Source organism: Hordeum vulgare, chromosome 3H, assembly GCF_904849725.1.
Source record: "Hordeum vulgare subsp. vulgare chromosome 3H, MorexV3_pseudomolecules_assembly, whole genome shotgun sequence".
NCBI classification, from domain to species: Eukaryota; Viridiplantae; Streptophyta; class Magnoliopsida; order Poales; family Poaceae; genus Hordeum; species Hordeum vulgare.
In genome coordinates, this window is record NC_058520.1 from 529,825,552 (window position 1) to 529,846,727 (window position 21,176).

Genomic DNA, 21,176 nt, shown 5'->3' on the forward strand with positions numbered 1-21,176 from the left:
GACACACGAATGGACCGTGTATCCGGGTTCGTCTCGTTCTGCTGATCAACTTTCATGTTGTTTTGATCTGACTTACGGATTATTTTATATTAATTTTCAAAGTTTTATTAATTATTTAAGAATTAGAAACATATTTAATTTTTTTAATAAAATCCTATTATGACATCATCGCGATGTCATGCTGACATCAGGAGTTGACTGGTCAACTGACCAGTGGGTCCCAAACGTCATAGACTCAAGTTTTAATTAAGATTAAATATTAATTAATCCATTTAATTAAATGAGGGACCCACGTGGCATACTTTAATTAATCTAATTACTTAATTAACCATTTAATTAATTAACTAATTAATTAAATAATATATTTATTCATTTAATAAAGATATATTTTTATTTTTATAATTTAATTTTTATTTTTATTTTTTAATTATCACGTGGGGCCTCCCTGTCATAGACAACGGGTGCGTTGGCCCCACCGGTAAGTGACTTTAGGCCATATACTCATATTTTTCACAGATACATAATCATGCAATTATCGTATTCCTCCAAATACCTATATACGCAAATACATACATACATACATACGACATCTAATACATCTTTTATTTTATTTTATTTTAACTCTCAACACTCCCATCTCTCTCTCTGTTAACAGAGTTACAAAGAAGAACTCTGCTCTAACTCAACATAGAAGAACAACATCTTCAAATCTTCCTACCGGTCACTACCGTCGATGGATCGGAGTCCCGTTTGCCGGAACAAAACCGGGACGATGAGGGGAACGCGATGGTGGGAGGATCCCGAGGAGGGGCTCACCAACGCTGATGAGACGGCCCGGTGAAGCCGGAGTTCGCGGGAAGGCGGAGGTGACGGAGAGGAGGAAGACGATGCGGTGCCGGTGGTGGCGAGGTGGTGGTGATGTCGGTGGTGACGGAGCCGGCGAGGTCGGTCGGTGAGGAAGAGGCCCTCCTGGAGGGGGGCGGCGTTGAAGGAGGTGGCCGCCGAGGTGAGGCCGGCCGGCGGGTTGGCTCGCCGGAGTTGGTGAGGTGAGGAGGGTGGGCTTCGGGTTGGAGAGGGGGCCTCGGGTGGTGGCCGGTCGGGTGGGGAAGGGGAGGTGAGACCGCCGGTTCTCGGAGGCCAGTGGAGGGGTTCGCATGGCGAGGTGGGCGACGGGGAGGGCCAGGCCGAGGAGCGGCGGGGCTCTCACCAGGGGGAGCGAGGCGAGAGGTGGGAGGGGTTCGCTGGAGGGGAGGGGTTCACTCGGAGATGGGGGCCTGGCTCGGTCGGTCTCCGGGGGGAGACCGACGAGGGGGAGGGGGTTCCTCGCGAGGAGGAGGGTCTGGTGCGGGGGTTGGGGTGTCGTGGGGGTGGGAGGCTGTCATGGGGTGGGTGCGGGAGAGAGGAGACCGAGAGGTGAGGGTGGGTTCCTCTCGGTCGGTGGGGAAAGGTGGGGCGAGATGTGGGGATCGAGACGAGCGGGAGGGTGAGCTGGCGGCGGTGGCCAGGGAGCGAGGGGAGGGAGCCAGATCGCTAGGGTTCCCCTGCGGCGCTTGGAGGCCTGGTCGGCTGGGCCACTAGGCCTAGTTGGGCCAGGGGTGGGGGGGTTTGGTCTTTTTTTCTTGTTTCTTGTTTCTTTATTTGTATTTCATTTTCAGTTTTATTTTACCCTTATGCTTATTTCTTTATATACATATTTTTCTGCACGCTAGTTAAAAAATATATTAACCATTATTAGTTGTTACAACTCAAACATTTTTATTTCTCTACATCTGAAAATTTAATTCGTTTGTCTTTAAACTAAATATTAAAACTGCTTTGATTCTTATTAGGTGACAACCTAGCTCAGTAAAACATGATGACCTAGCATCATTATGGTGTGGTTACTGTCGCTTAACTACCGAGGTGTCACAGGTGAACCGCTATGTTAGAAAGTCAGAGCATAATTGATCTATTGATTGTCATCCTTTGTGTTGCGGTCGGGATCGCGTGATGGTGAACACCTACCAACCCTGCCCCTAGGAGGATGTGTTTCACTTTGTTTTGATTACTAATAAAAACTTTCGCAACAAGTATGTGAGTTCTTGATACGTCCATTTTGCATCATGTTTTCATGTTGATATTTATCGCTTCTTTTGCTGTTATTTCACTTCACGGTACTATTCTTATGCCTTTTCTCTCTTATTTTACAAGGTTTACATGAAGAGGGAGAATACCGGCAACTGGAATTCTGGCCTGAAAGTGGAGCAAAGTTGAGATACCTATTCTGTGCAACTCCAAACACCGTGAAAATCAACGGAGATTTTTTTTTCTCAATTTATAAAAAATACTGGGCCGAAGAAGTGCAGGAGGGGCAGCAAGAGGTGCCCACAAGTCTGCACGGCGCGGCCACCCCCCTAGGTCGCGCCATGGGGGCTTGTGGGCAGCCCACTGGCCCCCTCTTTTTCTATATGGAGGTTTTCGTCCAGGAAAAAATCAGAAGGGGGCTTTTTCATGGTTTTGCTGCCGCCATGAGGCGGAACTTTAGCAGAACCAATCTAGAGCTCCGGCAGGATGATCCTACCGGGGAAACTTCCCTCCCGGAGGGGGAAATCGTCGCCATCGTCATCACCAACACTCCTCTCATCGGAGGGGACTCGTCACCATCAACATCTTCATCAGGACCATCTCATCTCCAAACCCTAGTTCATCTCTTGTAACCAATCTCCGTCTTGCGACTCCGATTGGTACTTGTAAGGTTGCTAGTAGTGTTGATTACTCTTTGTAGTTGATGCTAGTTGGATTACTTGGTGGAAGAGTTTATGTTCAGATCCTTGATGCTACCCATTACACCTCTCATCATGATTATTATTATGCTTTGTGAGTAGTGACTTTTGTTCCTGAGGACATGGGATAAGTCATGCTAATAATAGTCATGTGAATTTGGTATTCGTTCAGTATTTTGATATGTTGTATGTTGTTTTTCCTCTAGTGGTGTTATGTGAACGTCGAATACATAACACTTCACCATTATTTGGGCCTAGAGGAAGCCATTGGGAAGTAGTAAGTAGATGATGGGTTGCTAGAGTGACAAAAGCTTAAACCCTAGTTTATGCGTTGCTTCGTAAGGGGCTGATTTGGATCCACTAGTTTAATGCTATGGTTAGACTTTGTCTTAATTCTTCTTTCGTAGTTGCGGATGCTTGTGAGAGGGGTTAATCATAATTGGGATGCTTGTCCAAGTGAGTGCAGTACCCAAGCGCCGGTCCACCCACATATCAAACTATCAAAGTAACGAACGGGAATCATATGAACATGATGAAACTAGCATGACAGAAATTCCCGTGTGTCCTTGGGAGCGTTTTTCCTCTTATAAGACTTTGTCCAGGCTTGTCCCTTGCTACAAAAGGGATTGGGCCACTTTTTTGCACCGTTGCTACTTTTGTTACTTGGTGCTTGCTACGAATCATCTCACCACACAATAACTTGTTACCGACAATTTCAGTGCTTGCAGATTTTTCCTTGCTGAAAACCACTTATCAGATCCTTCTGCTCCTCGTTGGTTTCGACACTCTTACTTATCGAAAGGACTACGATTGATCCCCTATACTTGTGGGTCATCAAGACTCTATTCTGGCGCCGTTGCCGGGGAGTGAAGCGTCTTTGGTAAGTGGAACTTGGTAAGGAAACATTCATATAGTGTGCTGAAATTTGTTGTCACTTGTCACAATGGATACTAATCCATTGAGGGGCTTGTTCGGGGTATCTTCACCTCGAACGGAAGCACAAATAGTTGCTCCTCAAGTTTCTGCACCTACTGAAAATATTTGCTTTGAATTTTCTTCGGGTATGCTTGAGAAACTGCTGGCTAATCCTTTTACAGGAGATGGAACATCACATCCAGACTTGCATCTGATCTATGTAGATGAAGTTTGTGCTTCATTTAAGCTTGCAGGTGTGCCCGAGGATGAGGTCAAGAATAAGGTCTTTCCTTTATCTTTGAAGGATAAGGCGTTGACATGGTATAGGCTATGTGATGATACTGGATCATGGGACTACAATCGGTTGAAATTGGAATTTCATCAAAAGATTTATCATATGCATTTAGTACATCGTGATCGGAATTATATTTATAATTTTTGGCCTCGTGACAGAGAAAGCATCGCTCAAGCTTGGGGAGGCTTAAATCAATGCTATATTCATGCCCCAATCATGAGCTCTCGAGAGAAATCATCATTCAGAACTTCTATGCTCGGCTTTCTCATGATGATCGCACCATGCTTGACACTTCTTGTACCGGTTCTTTTATGAAGAGAGATATTGACTTCAAATAGAATTTATTGGAGAGAATTAAACGCAACTCTGAAGATTGGGAGCTTGAAGAAGGTAAGGAGTCAGGTATGAATTTCACTTTTGATTGCGTTGAATCCTTTGTTAAGACAAATACTTTTTGTGACTTTAGCGCTAAGTATGGACTTGACTCTCAGATAGTAGCTTCATTGTGTGAATCCTTTGCTGCCCATATTGACTCCCCAAAGAGAAGTGGTTTAAATTTCATCCTCCTTTAGAAGTCAATGTAGTTAAACCCACTCCAGTTGAAGAGAAAGTCATTGCCTATAATGAACCCGTGGTTCCCAGTGCTTACATTGAGAAACCACCTTTCCCTGTTAGGATAAAGGATCATTCTAAAGCTTCAACTGTGATACGTAGAGGCTATATTAGAACACCTACACCCCCTGAGCAAATTAGAGTTGACCCTAGCATTGCTATTATCAAAGATCTTCTGTCTGAAGAAGTTGAGGGACATAATATTCACTTTTGTGAAGATGTTGCTAGAATTGCTGAACCTCGCGTTAGAGACAAACATAGGCTTGTTGTTGGCATGCTTGTGGTTTCTGTTAAGATAGGAGATCACTGTTATCATGGTTTATGTGACTTGGGTGCTAGTGTTAGTGCAATACCTCAAGCCTTATATGATGAAGTCAAAGATGAGATTGCACCTGTTGAGATAGAGCCTATAGATGTCACTATTCAGCTTGCCAACAGAGATACTATCTGTCCAGTGGGACTTGTTAGGGATGTTGAAGTCTTGTGTGGTAAAACGAAGTATCCTGCTGATTTCCTTGTTCTTGCTACCGCTCAAGATAGCTTTTGTCCCATCATATTTGGCAGACCTTTTCTCAATACCGTCAATGCTCATATTGACTATGAGAAGCAAACTATCACTGTTGGCTTTGAAGGTGTGTCACATGAGTTCAACTTCTCTCAGTTTGGTAGTCAACCTCATGAAAAGGAGTTGCCTAGTAGGGATGAAACTATTGCCTTAGCCTCTATTGTTGTGCCTCCTACTGATCCCTTAGAGCAATACTTGCTTCAGCATGAAAATGATATGCATATGGATGAAAGGGATGAAATAGATAGAGTTGACTTAGAACAATATCCTATCCTTAAGAATAACTTGCCTGTTGAACTGCTTGGGGATCCACCCCCACCAAAGGGTGATCCTGTGTTCGAGCTTAAACAGTTGCCTGATACTCGTAAGTATGCCAATCTTGATGAAAAAGAGATATATCATGTTATTATTAGTGCTAGCCTCTCGGAGCATGAAGAAAAGAAGTTACTAAAAACTCTAAGGAAGCACCGTGCTGCTATAGGATATACTCTTGATGATCTTAAGGGCATTAGTCCCACTCTATGCCAGCACAAGATCAAAACTGATCCTGATTTCAAACCAGTTGTTGATCATCAAAGGAGATTGAATCCTAAGATGAAAGAAGTAGTGAGAAAAGAAATACTAAAGCTCCTGGAAGCGGGTATTATCTATCCTGTTGCTCATAGCGATTGGGTGAGTCCGGTGCATTGCGTTCCTAAGAAGGGAGGCATTACCGTTGTCCCTAACGATAAGGATGAGTTGATCCCACAGAGGATTATTACTGGCTATAGGATGGTGATTGATTTTATGAAGTTGAATAAAGCCACTAGGAAAGATCATTACCATGTGCCTTTTATCGACCAAATGCTAGAAAGGTTGTCCCAACACACACACTTCTCCTTTCTAGACGGTTATTCTGGTTTCTCCCAAATACTAGTTGCACAATCTGATCAAGAGAAACCACTTTCACCTGCCCTTTCGGTACCTTTGCTTATAGATGTATGCCTTTTGGCTTATGTAATGCACCTGCCACCTTTCAAAGATGTATGATGGCTATATTCTCTGACTTTTGTGAAAAGATTGTTGAGGTTTTCATGGATGACTTCTTCGTTTACGGGTCTTCTTTTGATGATTACCTCAGCAACCTTGATCGAGTCTGACAGAGATGTAAAGACACCAACCTTGTATTGAATTGGGAGAAGTGCCACTTTATGGTTAATGAAGGCATCATCTTAGGACATAAAATTTCTGAAAGAGGTATTGAAGTCGATAAGGCTAAGGTTGATGCAATCGAGAAAATGCCATACCCCACAGATATCAAAGGTATAAGAAGTTTCCTTGGTCATGCTGGTTTCTATAGAAGGTTCACTAAAGACTTCTCTAAGATTTCTAGGCCTCTTACCAATCTCTTGCAAAAGGATATTCCTTTTGTATTTGATGATGATTGTGAGGAAGCCTTCGAAATACTTAAGAGGGCTTTGATAACTGCACCTGTTGTTCAACCACCTGATTGGAACCTACCTTTTGAGATCGTGTGTGATGCTAGCGATTATGCTGTTGGTGTTGTTCTAGGGCAAAGAGTTGATAAGGAGTTGAATGTTATTCACTGCGCTAGTAAAACTCTAGACAGTGCCCAGAGAAACTATGCTACTACGGAGAAGGAATTTTTAGCAGTCGTGTTTGCATGTGAAAAGTTCAGGTCTTACATAGTTGATTCCAAAGTCACTATTCACACTGATCATGCTGCTATTAAGTACCTCATGGAGAAGAAGGGCGCTAAACCTACACTTATCAGATGGGTTCTCTTGCTACAAGAATTTGATTTGCACGTTGTCGATGGAAAGGGTGCTGATAACCCAGTAGTAGATAACTTGTCTAGGTTGGAGAACGTTCTTGATGACCCACAACCTATTGATGATAGCTTTCTCGATGAGCAATTGAATGTCATCAATGCTTCACGTAGTGCACCGTGGTATGCTGATTATGCAAACTATATCGTTGCCAAATACATACCACCTAGTTTCACGTACCAGCAAAAGAAGAAGTTCTTCTTTGACTTGAGACACTACTTTTGGGATGATCCTCACCTTTATAAGGAAGGAGTAGATGGTGTTATTAGACGTTGTGTACCTGAACATGAACAGGGACAGATCCTACAGAAGTGTCACTCCGAGGCCTACGGAGGGCACCATGCGGGAGATAGAACTGCACACAAGGTATTGCAATCAGGTTTCTATTGGCCCACTCTCTTCAAGGATGCCTGTAAATTTGTCTTGTCTTGTGAAGAATGTCAAAGAATAGGTAATATTAGCAAACGTCAGGAAATGCCTATGAACTATTCACTTTTCATTGAACCATTTGATGTCTGGGGCTTTGATTATATGGACCTTTTCCGAAATCCAACGGGTATACTCACATCTTAGTTGTGGTTGATTACGTCACTAAGTGGGTAGAAGCTATCCCACTAGTAGTGCTGATCACAACACTTCTATCAAGATGCTCAAAGAAGTTATCTTCCCTAGATTTGGAGTCCCTAGATATCTAATGACTGATGATGGTTCACACTTCATTCATGGTGCTTTCCGTAAAACGCTTGCTAAGTATGATGTCAACCATTGAATTGCGTCTCCCTACCACCCTCACTCCAGTGCTCAAGTAGAGCTAAGTAATAGAGAGATTAAACTGATTCTGCAAAAGACTGTCAACAGGTCTAGAAAGAATTGGTCTAAGAAGCTCGATGATGCACTGTGGGCTTATAGAACTGCCTATAAGAATCCCATGGGCATGTCTCCGTACAAAATGGTGTACGGTAAAGCATGTCACTTACCTCTTGAGCTAGAGCATAAAGCTTATTGGGCAATCAAAGAGCTCAACTTTGATTTCAAACTTGCCGGTGAGAAGAGGTTATTTGACATTAGCTCGCTTGATCAGTGGAGAACTCAGGCATATGAGAATGCCAAGCTCTTCAAAGAGAAGGTTAACAGGGGGCATGATAAGAGGATACAAAAGCGTGAGTTCAATGTAGGTGATTATGTCTTGCTATATAACTCTCGTTTAAGATTCTTTGCAGGCAAGCTTCTCTCTAAATGGGAAGGTCCCTATGTTGTTGAGGAAGTATATCGTTCCGGTGCTATCAAGATCAACAACACGGAAGGTAATTGTCCGAGAGTTGTAAATGGGCAGAGAATCAAGCATTATATCTCAGGTACTCCCATAAATGTTGAAAGCAATATCATCAATAGCATAACTCCGGAGGAATACCTAAGGGACATTTATCATCCTGTTTCAGACTCCGAAAACAAAGTAGTATGTGATTCGGTAAGAAAATAGAGTCCAAAACTTTTCCAATAGGAAATTTTCTCCGTTTTGGAATATTTGAAAAAATACAAAAATTGGAAGTAGTCCGAAAAGTGCGCGAGGAGGTGACAAGCCTGCACGGCGCGGGCCCACCCCCTAGCCGCGCCGTGAGGGCTTGTGGCCACCTCGTGCGCCTCCCGGACTCCGTTTTCGTGCAGGGGACTCCTTCTGGTCTGGAAAAAATCATTATATATACTTCCGTTTGGTCTGACCCCTGCATCATGCAGATTTCTTCTATTTTTCGTTTCAAGCCTGTTTCTGTTGCACATCTAGATCGCTATGACTTCCCCAAAAGCTCCGAAGGACAAGATCTTTGAGAAGGTCATCAATCCCTACCTCACGGGAGTGCTGCAACACCATCAATCTATCGAGATGCGTGAGGGGATGTTGCACATCCGTGATGTTGAGGGGCCTAAGAAGACCGGAAGCGGGGAGACGAGGCTCGAAGCAATGGAGCAATAAGTCTTCAAGTGCCAAGCGATGGTGGAGTGTGGACTCAACGCCAACCACATGATGATCATGGAGTTCACCAGCAAGCACAAGATTGATGCCAATGACACTGGGAAGCACCTCTCCAGGCTCTATTACAGGATTGATCAACTCCAGGGCCAGATCTATGACCTGCAGAACCAAAACTATCAGTATGAGTATAGATTTAAATCAATACGGTTGGCTGCAGATTTGAGGATTCCGGAGACTCGTTCATCTTTCCATGATGGAGCACCTATGCCTTGGAAGACGGAGGATCAAACCCATATTGCAACAACTCCACCATCACCACCAAAGGAAGATAACTGAGCATTGGTATGGGCAATCCCCTTGGCTTGTGCCAAGCTTGGGGGAGTTGCCCCGGTATCGTATCACCATCACATCTTTTGCACTTACCTTTGTCTTAGTTTTCCTTTTCAGTTTTCTCTTTTTTCCAGTAGAGTAAAAGTCTTAGTGTTTTAGTCTTGAGTTTTGCCTTGTGTCACCCCTGATGTATTCTTGCTCGTGAGCCATATAATAAAGAGTGTCTTAGTTGAAGGGCTTTGCCTCTTGCCATGATCAAAAGAGTGAGAATAGAACAAAATCATGAAAGATCATGTAATGATCTTATGGGAAGTGATGGCTTCACATATAAAAAGAATGAGGATTGAAACTTCTTGAGGGTAGGCAAACGTAGACCTTGGTCATTGTTGCAATTAATAGGAAGTGATTAAGAAGGAGAGGTTCACATATAATTGTACCATCTCTCACACCATCTATGATTGTGAACACTCACCAAACTATTGCATGCCTAGAAGTAGATGTTGGACAAGGAAGACAACGTAATGGATTGTGATTGCTTGGCTCTGAACAATGTTATATGATTAGAGATCCCTTAGCATGTGACGATTGCTTCCACCTCATATTAGCCAAAACTCCCGCACCAAGTAGAGATACTACTTGTGCATCCATAAACCTTCAAACCAGTTTTGCCATGAGTGTCCACCATACCTACCTGTGGATTGAATAAGATCCCTCAAGTAAGTTGTCATCAGTGCAAGCAATAAAAATTTCTCTCTAATATGTATGATCTATTAGTGTGTGGAAAATAAGCTTTATACGAACCTGTGATGAAGAAGACATAAAAGCGACAAACTGCATAATAAAGTTCTTTATCACAGGGGGCAATATAAAGTGACGTTCCTCCGCACTAAGAAGACACGCATCCAAACCTCAAAAGCGCATAACAACCTCTGCTTCCCTCTGCAAAGGGCCTATCTTGTACCTTTACTTTTTGCCCTTGAAAGAGTCATGGTGGTCTTCACCAATTCCCTATTTTGCCTTTGTCTTGGCTACCGTCACATGCTTGGGAAAGATCTATATTCATATGTCAACTTGGAGGTAAGTATTCATGAATTATTATTGTTGACATTACCCTTGAGGTAAGCAGTTGTGAGGCAAATATAAGCCCCTATCTTTCTCTGTGTTCAGCTAAAACTTTGATATCATGAGTACCACGTGAGTTGTAGCAATTGTAGAGAACGAAAGAATGATTGAGTATGTGGATTTGCTTTACAAGCTCTTACTTGACTCTTTCTGATGTTGTGATAAATTGCAATTTCTTCAATGACTAAAGGCTATCGGTTGTTACTTCTCGGTAAGGTTCTTGATCCATGCTTTACTTTATGAAGGAATTATCACTTTAGCATGAGAGATTATATGTTGGTATTGTTGTTCTAATCGTGATCATGATACATGCATGTTTGTATCTTGTTTTGTCGACACCTCTCTCCCTAAACATGTGGACATATTTATTGAGCTAGGTTTTCGCTTGAGGACAAGTGAGGTCTAAGCTTGGGGGAGTTGATACGTCCATTTTGCATCATGTTTTCATGTTGATATTTATCGCTTCTTTTGTTGTTATTTCACTTCACGGTACTATTCTTATGCCTTTTCTCTCTTATTTTGCAAGGTTTACATGAAGAGGGAGAATACCGACAACAGGAATTTTGGCCTAAAAGTGGAGCAAAGTTGAGATACCTATTCTACGCAACTCCAAACGCCGTGAAAATCAACGGAGATTTTTCCCCAATTTATAAAAAAATACTGGGCCGAAGAAGTGCCGGAGGGGCACCAGGGGGTGCCCACAAGCCTGCACGACGCGACCCCCCCCCCCCCCAGGCCGCGCCATGGGGGCTTGTGAGCAGCCCACTGGCCCACTAGGCCCCCTCTTTTGCTATATGGAGGGTTTCGTCCAGGAAAAATCAGAAGGGAGCTTTTTCGTGGTTTCGCCGCCGCCACGAGGCGGAACTTGAGCAGAACCAATCTAGAGCTGCGGCAGGACGATCCTGCCGGGGAAACTTCCCTCCCGGAGGGGGAAATCGTCGCCATCGTCATCACCAAGACTCCTCTCATCGGAGGGGACTCGTCACCATCAACATCTTCATCAGCACCATCTCATCTCCAAACCTTAGTTCATCTCTTGTAACCAATCTCCGTCTCGCGACTCCGATTGGTACTTGTAAGGTTGCTAGTAGTGTTGATTACTATTTGTAGTTGATGCTAGTTGGATTACTTGGTGGAAGAGTTTATGTTCAGATCCTTGATGCTACTCATTACACCTCTTATCATGATTATGATTATGCTTTGTGAGTAGTTACTTTTGTTCCTGAGGACATGGGATAAGTCATGCTAATAATAGTCATGTGAATTTGGTATTCGTTCGGTATTTTGATATGTTGTATGTTGTTTTTCCTCTAGTGGTGTTATGTGAACGTCGACTACATAACACTTCACCATTATTTGGGCCTAGAGGAAGGCATTGGGAAGTAGTAAGTAGATGATGGGTTGCTAGAGTGACAGAAGCTTAAACCCTAGATTATGCGTTGCTTCGTAAGGGGCTGATTTGGATCCACTAGTTTAATGCTATGGTTAGACTTTGTCTTAATTCTTCTTTCGTAGTTGCGGATGCTTGCGAGAGCGGTTAATCATAAGTGAGATGCTTGTCCAAGTAAGGGTAGTACCCAAGCGTCGGTCCACCCACATATCAAACTATCAAAGTAACGAACGCGAATCATATGAACATGATGAAACTAGCATGACAGAAATTCCCGTGTGTCCTTGGGAGCGTTTTTCCTCTTATAAGACTTTGTCCAGGCTTGTCCCTTGCTACAAAAGGGATTGGGCCACTTTGCCGCACCCTTGCTACTTTTGTTACTTGTTGCTTGCTACGAATCATCTCACCACACAATCACTTGTTACCGACAATTTCAGTGCTTGCAGATTTTTCTTGCTGAAAACCAATTGTCAGATCCTTCTGCTCCTCGTTGGGTTCGACACTCTTACTTATCGAAAGGACTACGATTGATCCCCTATGCTTGTGGGTCATCAGTTCTTCATGACTAATGTGAGTCCATGGTATAGATGCGCTTTCACCTTCCACCTTTGCTAGCCTCTTTAGTGCCGCGCAATTCTCGCCGGTGCACAAACCCACCATATGCCTTCCTCAAAACAGCCACCATACCTACCTACTATGGCATTTTCATAGCCATTCCGAGATATATTGCCATGCAACTCCCACCGTTCTGTCTCATGACTTGTGCCGTCACTCTCATATTGCCATTGCATGATTGTAAGATAGCTAGCGAGATGTTTCAACGTCATACGCCAAGCTAGATCGTTGCACATCCCGGTACACTGCCGGTGGCATTTCCTATAGAGTCATCATCATTTTGAGCTTTGAAGCTATGAGTAAATAAAAGTGTGATGATCATCATTATTAGAGAATTTTCCCATGTGAGGAAATAAAAAAAGAGGCCAAAGAGCCCAAAAAAAGAGGCCTAAGAGCCCAAATAAAAAAAAGAGAAAAAGAGAGAAGGGACAATGCTAGTATCTTTTTTCCACACTTGTGCGTCATAATAGCACCATGTTCTTCATGATTGAGAGCTTCTTGCTTTGTCACTACCTTATGCTAGTGGGAATCTTCAATATATAACTTGGCTTGTATATTCCAATGATGGGCTTCCTCAAAATTGCCCTAGGTCTTCGTGAGCAAGCAAGTTGGATGCACACCCACTAGTTCTCCTTCTGAGCTTTCACATACTTATAGCTCTAGTGCATCTCTTGTATGCAAATCCCTACTCATTCACATTGATATCTATTAATGGGTATCTCCATAGCCTTTTGATACGCCGAGTCAATGTGACAATCTCCTCCTTTTTCTCTCACAACCACCACCACACTCTATTCCACCTATAGTGCTATATCCATGGCTCACGCTCATGTATTGCGTGATAGTTATAAAAGGTTTGAGAAATTAAGAGTGTGAAAACAATTACTTGGCCAATACCGGGGTTGTGCATGATTTACATTAGTTGTGTGAGTATGATGGAGCATAGCCAGACTATATGATTTTGTAGGGATAACTTTCCTTGGCCTTGTTATTTTGAAAGTTCATGGTTACCTTGCTAGTTTGCTCGAAGTATTATTGTTTTCATGTCAATAGCAAACTATTGTTTCGAATCTTACGAATCTGAACATTCATGTCACGTGAAAGAAGTTGCAAAGGACAACTATGCTAGGTAGCATTCCACATCAAAAATTCATTCTTTATCACTTCCCTACTCGAGGACGAGCAGGAGTTAAGCTTGGGGATGTTTGATACGTCTCCAACGTATCTATATTTTTTGATGGTTTCATGCTATTTTCTTGTCAAACTTTGGATGTTTTGCATGCCTTTTATATATTTTTTGGGACTAACCTATTAACTCAGTGCCAAGTGCCAGTTCCTGTTTTTTCCATGTTTTTGACCCCTTTCAGAGGAGATTTTGAAACGGAGTCCAAACGGAATAAAATCCCCGAAAAAAAAATCCGTAACTGAAGAAGATCAAGAGACTTGAGAGCCAAGGCAGGGGCCCCCAGGGGGCCCACAAGCCCCACCCCGCGGCCAGGGGGGCCACGGCCCTCAGGCTTGTGGGCCCCCTAGACCTCCTTTGCCCTAGGTTTTGCGCCTATATATCCCCAAAAAATCAGGAGATCATCGAAAGTACTTTTCCGCCGCCGCAAGCTTCTGTCTCCGCAAGATCCCATCTGGGGCACGTTCTGGTGCCCTGCCGGAGGGGGGATTCGGATACGGAAGGCTTCTTCATCAACACCATGACCTCTCCGATGATGCGTGAGTAGTTCACCGTAGACCTACGGGTCCATAGCTAGTAACTAGATGGCTTCTTCTCTCTCTTGGATCTTCAATACAAAGTTCTCCATGATCTTCATGGAGATCTATCCGATGTAATCTTCTTTTGCGGTGTGTTTGTCGAGATACGATGAATTGTGGATTTATGATCAGATTATCTATGAATCTTATTTGAGTTTCTTCTGATCTCTCTTATGCATGATTTCATATCCTTGTAATTCTCTTTGAGTTGTGGGTTTTGTTTGGCCAACTAGATCTATGATTCTTGCAATGGGAGAAGTGCTTGGTTTTGGGTTCATACCGTGCGGTGACCTCACCCAGTGACAGAAGGGGTAGCGAGGCACGCGTTGTGTTGTTGCCATCAAGGGTAAAAAGATGGGGTTTTCATCATTGGTTTGAGATTATCCCTCTACATCATGTCATCTTGCTTAAGGCGTTACTCTGTTCGTCATGAACTCAATACACTAGATAGCGGTCGATGTGTGGAGTAATAGTAGTAGATGCAGAAATTATCGGTCTACTTGTCTCGAACGTGATGCCTGTATGTATGATCATTGCCTTAGATATCGTCATGACTTTGCGCGGTTCTATCAATTGCTCGACACTAATTTGTTTACCCACCGTGATATTTGCTATTTTGAGAGAAGCCTCTAGTGAACACTATGGCCCCCGGGTCTACTCTACACCATATTTTCAGCCTTACACTTTTTACTTTGTTGCACTTTCCGCCTTCAGATCTCACTTTGCAAACAATCTTGAAGGGATTAACAACCCCTTTGAAGCGTTGGGTGCAAGCTCGTTTGTGTTTGCGCATGTACTCTGGACTTGACGAGACCCTCCTACTGGATCGATACCTTGGTTCTCAAACTGAGGGAAATACTTACTGCTCTTGTGCTGCATCACCCTTTCCTATTCAAGGGAAAAACCAACGCAAGCTCAAGAGACGACAGAAGGATCTCTGGCACCACTGTCGGGGAACGACTTTTGTTGACGTAGCAAGGCGTTACTGCGTTTGTCATGAACTCAATACTCTAGATGCATGCTGGATAGCGGTCGATGTGTGGAGTAATAGTAGTAGATGCAGAAAGTATCGGTCTACTTGTCTCGGACGTGATGCCTATATGTATGATCATTGCCTTAGATATCGTCATGACTTTGCGCGGTTATATCAATTGCTCGACAGTAATTCGTTCACCCACCGTAATATTTGCTATCATGAGAGAAGCTTCTAGTGAACACTATGGCCCCCGGGTCTACTTCACATCATATTTTCAGCCTTACACTTTTACTTTGTTGCACTTTCTGCATTCAGATCTCGCCTTGCAATCAATCGTGAAGGGATTGACAACCCCTTTGTAGTGTTGGGTGCAAGTTTGCTGTTTTTGCGCAGGTACTTTAGGAACTTGGCTTGATACTCCTACTGGATTGATACCTTGGTTCTCAAACTGAGGGAAATACTTACTGCTACTGTGCGCATCACCCTTTCCTCTTCAAGGGAAAAACCAACGCAAGCTCAAGAGGTAGCATGATGCTTCTCGTGATCTTGTAAATTTATTTCTGTCTCATAATGAATATACTATTGATAGTAAAAATCTGCAATAGTATTAAAAATGGGTTGGAAGAATGTTAGGTTTAGGTAAAAAAGAAGAAACGATTCCTTATTTAACAATATCTTAAATATTGTTTCCTTGTTTAATACTAAAAAAAATTCTTCCCTATTTAACAACGAGTCTAAATTTTATGCCCTTTATAACATTTTTGTCCATTTTAAGACTAAATGACACTTGAAAAGACAATTTTGCCCCTCATGTAGTATGTATGCGTGCGGAACAATAACATACACAACACCAGTGCGGGGCAGTAGCACATACACGCAACGAGCACGAGTGAGGCAGCTTGCTGCTTCACCACCCTCGCCTAGCCCCGACAGAGCCAGCTGCTACCTCAAGCCAGCGCTTGGTTCGGCAACTCGCCACTCCAGCCCAGCTCGATGAGGAGTGGTGAGTTGCTCCATGCCTGCACGGCGGCGATCCCGTGTCCCGTGTCTGCGGTCGCACCTTCCATGCATGCAACTGCGCCTCCGTGCGTGCGGCCGCGCGATGCAGATAGAGATAGAAGTCGGGTGCACGGATAGCGGCGAGCCGGTGGCTAGCACCTTCGTGTCTGTCGCCATCATCATGTTGGAAATATGCCCTAGAGGCAATAATAAATTGGTTCTTATTATATTTCCTTGTTCATGATAATCATTTAATATCCATGCTAGAATTGTATTGATTGGAAACTCAAATACATGTGTGGCTACATAGACGACACACTGTCTATAGTGAGCCTCTAGTTGACTAGCTCATTGATCAAAGATGGTCAAGGTTTCATGGCCATAGGCAAGTGTTGTCACTTGATAACGGGATCGCGTTATTAGGAGAATGATGTGATGGACAAGACACAAACTATGAATGTAGCATATGATCGTGTTAGTTTATTGCTACTGTTTTCTGCATGTCAATGTATCTGTTCCTATGACCATGAGATCATGCAACTCCCAGACACCGGAGGAATACCTTGTGGGTTATCAAATGTCGCAACGTAACTGGGTGACTATAAAGGTGCTCTACGGGTATCTCCAAAGGTGTGTGTTGGGTTGGCATGGATCAAGACTGTGATTTGTCACTCCGTGTGACGGAGAGGTATCTCGTGGCCCACTCGGTAATACAACATCAAAGTAAGCATTGCAAGCAATGTGACTAAGAAGTTAGTCATGGGATTTTGTATTACGGAACGAGTAAAGAGACTTGCCGGTAACGAGATTGAACTAGGTATAGAGATACCGACGATCGCATCTCGGGCAAGTAACATACCGAAGGACAAAGGGAATAGCATGCGGGATTAACTGAATCCTTGACATAGAGGTTCAACCGATAGAGATCTTCGTAGAATATGTAGGAGCCAATATGGACATCCAGGTCCCGCTATTGGATATTGACTGGGGAGTGTCTCAGGTCATGTCTGCATAGTTCTCGAACCCGCAGGGTCTGCACGCTTAAGGTTCGGTGACGTTTCGGTATAGTTGAGTTATATGTGTTGGTAACCAAAGGTTGTTCGGAGTCCCGGATGAGATCCAGGACGTCACGAGGAGCTTCAGAATGCTCCAGAGGTAAAGATTGATATATGGGAAGTCATGTTTTGGTCACCGGAAAAGTTTCGGGCTCATCGGTAGTGTACCGAAGTGACAAGAGGGTACCGGGGACCACCGGGAGGGGTGTGTGACGACCCAAAAGGGTTCATGGGCTGTGAGAGGAGGTAGACCAACCCTTAATGGGCTGGCCAAAGCCTCCCCTAAAGGCCCATGCGGCTGGAATAAAGGAACAAGGCAAAAAAGTCAAAAGGTGGAAAGAGTTTCCAAGTAGGAAAGTGTCCTAATAGGATTCCACCTCCCACAAGGAGGTGGATTCCTCCTCCTTGGTTCGGCCGAGCCTTAGAGGCTTCCCTTGGAGGCCAAGCCTCCTTCCTCTCTCCTCCTATATATACTAGAGGTTTTGAGGGTTTTGACACACAATTAGCCACGTGCTACCTCTCCTCTAGATCGTAGTTCTTCCTCTAGATTATTTCAGCGGTGCTTAGGCGAAGCCCTGCTGGAATAGTTCCACCACCACCACCACCACCACGCCGTCGTGCTGGAGAACCCATCTACCTCTCCGTCCCTCTTGCTTGATCAAGAAGACGGAGATCGTTATCGTGTTGTACGTGTGCTGAACGCGAAGGTGCCGTCCGTTCGGCACTAGATCGGGATGGATCGTGATGGGATCGCGGGACGGATCGTGATGAGATCGCGGGACGGGCTGCGATTTGGATCGCAAAGATGTTCCACTACATCAACCGCGTTATATACGCTTTCGCTTAGCGATCTACGAGGGTATGTAGATCCAATCTCCCTCACGTAGATGATCATCACCATGGATAGGTATTGCGTGTGTGTAGGAAAATTTTGTTTCCCATGCAACGTTTCTCAACACATCAAGGAGAAGTTGAACACGGGAGGTCGCTGCCGCTTCGGTCCCATGAAGGCCACCGCCGAGACGACGGTTCTTCTCTTGTGAGGACCTTCGTCGGCCCTGCATGGGCTGCACGGAAGCGGAGGTGCCCGCTTTCCCTCCCTTTGAAGCATCGGTCGGGGGGGTCCGCTCTGACGAGCGGTGCTGAAGCGAGGCATCCTTTGAGCTGAAGCATATGCAGCTCGGGCTTCTGACAGTCCGGTGAGCGGGTTATCAAACATGAGGAAGACAAAGGGATCCGCCGCGGCCGGCTATAGACTAGTGTAGTGTATTCGGGTCGTCGGAGTGGAGCTCCGCGCAACCTTACGTGCACGTGATTTTACCTTTTTAATTAAGATATGCTCAAAATGTAATTAAATCAGTTGTGTTTGCATGAAATTCATCATGTTTGCATGAAGTCCGTCCGTGCTTGCACGAATTTCGTTCGGTTGGTTTGAGTTGCTATCAAAATGTATACAGCTACGGTTAAATATCGTTCTTCTACATTCATATTCACGGGCTGGTTTCGTCCTATCCACGAACGGATGCGGAACGAAATTTACGAGTTGACATTGAAAATGCGCTGAGAAGAGGCTGCGTACGGGGGAACAGGATGGAAGTTGTCCATGTCTCTGATGGAGATATCTGATCAGTAAGCATGCCAGCGTGCAGCGTGTCCTTGAGCTCGGTCGACGAAACCATTCACCAAGCGGTCCCCGAGTTTTCTTTAGGAAATCTCACGCATGTTGCCAAATCCTCCTTTTTTCTCGCGGGAATGCTACCAAATCGTTTAACTGCCCATACATATGAATGTGATGCGCCAGCTGCCACAGCGATCTTACCCAATCAGTCACTAGTCCTTAACTAGCCTTACAGCCATTTGGACCCCTTCAAAGATGCTAAGTAGTACCACGAGCTAGCAGTCATTTTCCCTCGAGTAATGTCGTTTTCCCGCCCGGTGGAAGCGTGTGTGCGTGACCATGCAAACCCTAATCTTTGTAACCAGCTAAAGCCAATGAACCGGGAGTCGCAGCTACGTACCGCGTATATAGCAGAGCATAGAGGTTACTGTCAAACCCTAGCTAGCAGTATTCCGGTCAAATACCTGCAGAGGAGGAATTTAATTCTTGGACCGGCCGGTTGGTGCATGTTCTCTCGTATAGGAGTAGTTTTCTTTTGCAGGTGACGTTTTCCAGTATATAGTTAACAAAGACAGTAGTCCTACGTTCCGTACTTGGCATCGCAGTCCTGGATCGGTCAAACACGTAGTACATTGAAGAACAATTTTCTTGCGAAGACCCATGAAAATATGAAATGAGAATCGCGCGCGACTTCAAGGTGCATACAAACACACATACGTACATCCACATAAACCTGACCATAATTTGTATCCATGCGTGGAAGTCTAACCTAATTAAGCCGTTTGTTTTGCATGTATATATGTGGCGATTTTGGAACGTTCTAAAATGCGTACTTTCAATAGTCTTCGTCCTGTGCGCAGGGTTTTTTTTATGATAATAGTGTCTTATTTATAGAATAAGATCAAGTTACAAGGCACGTAAGCACTGATTTTACAAGACTGGAAAAATAAAATTATCTTATGCAAAATATCAATGATTATCTTTCTCCTTCGATACCATCAAAACAGCCATCAAAAAGAACGAAGCCAGATGCCTCTTCACCTGAACTCAACGCAGCTCCATCGCTGATGTACAGCTTTACGGACCTCCAAAGTAGTTTGTCAGAAGCAAAACCATTGTCATTGAAAGAATCAAATTGGGGCAACATGCTCCTGGACATGCCTTCGAACTTCAGATCTGATACCCTCGCAAGACGACAACGTCTGAGTAGGAAACAGAACTAGCATCCATCAATCACAAATCCAGCACAAGATGCACCATCTTCCACTTGTCACTTGCGTAGACAACCGTCTGCGCATACTTCTGAACGACAAAACCTCCCTGCTCCACCAGGACGTTGGAGACAACGCCGCAGCAACAGGGACAGAGCAGAAGAAGAGACACACCTGATGGAGTCGCCGCCGCCACCTCGCCGACACCATCCACGAACTCTAAAGCCGCCGATCTGAAGGATCAGCAAACACACGATGCCATCAACACCAAAACGACGTCATGAAAGACACCACCGATATGAGAGTGAAGTTGAAGCAGATTTATTCGTCCGAACGCTGCTTTCATCATTCCAACGACGCACCACGACCTATAGCTCCAAATCCTAACTACACACCAGAGGAACGGGTCCCCCCTCCCTCCTACCGCAGGAACAGCGGCCAGAGGGAGAGGGACCAACACACTGAACCGGTTGAGATCCCGTGAAAGAAAATCGCCTCCTTAGTCGCGTGGCTCGTGGCGATGGCTAAGGTAGGAAACGTCCCAAATAGGGTTGTGGTCTTGGAGATGGAAATTGCTTGTACGTTCGTGGCGACTGCTCAGGTTAACATGATATACGTATTTTAATCGGACAAAGTCAGGTCAATTCGAAGAAAAGGGGTCCCGTGCACACAGGTCCGCGATTATTCTCGCCCTTTCGGCCTAAAGAAGCCAATCTCGATCACCTGTTACTTGTCGAGGCTTCTTTACCTAGTTTAGTTAATTGATTAACTGTCGTGTCATATCCACTTTTGGAGACCGATCGAACATTACGACATGTCGAACCGGTACGTTACTCACGGGAGGTGGTGGCTACTGCGAGTCTGTGACAGTCTAGTTTATATCAAGAGAAGAAGGAAGATCGTATCAATATTCTGAAATCCAAAAAGGCATTATTGCAGCACACATGCTGGGCAAGGAACAACCCCATTGTTTTTGGCAAGGAACAACCTAATCTCGCTTCTCGAGCAGCGTGGATCACTGGCCATCACCCATTTACACTCAGAACACCAACACAAAAGCATTAGACTTTAGGGAGGGAAGACTGTCCGTACTATCGGTGTTCTCATCGTGTTTTTTATAAGTTGGCTTTGGATCAGCTTGGGGTGCAAGTA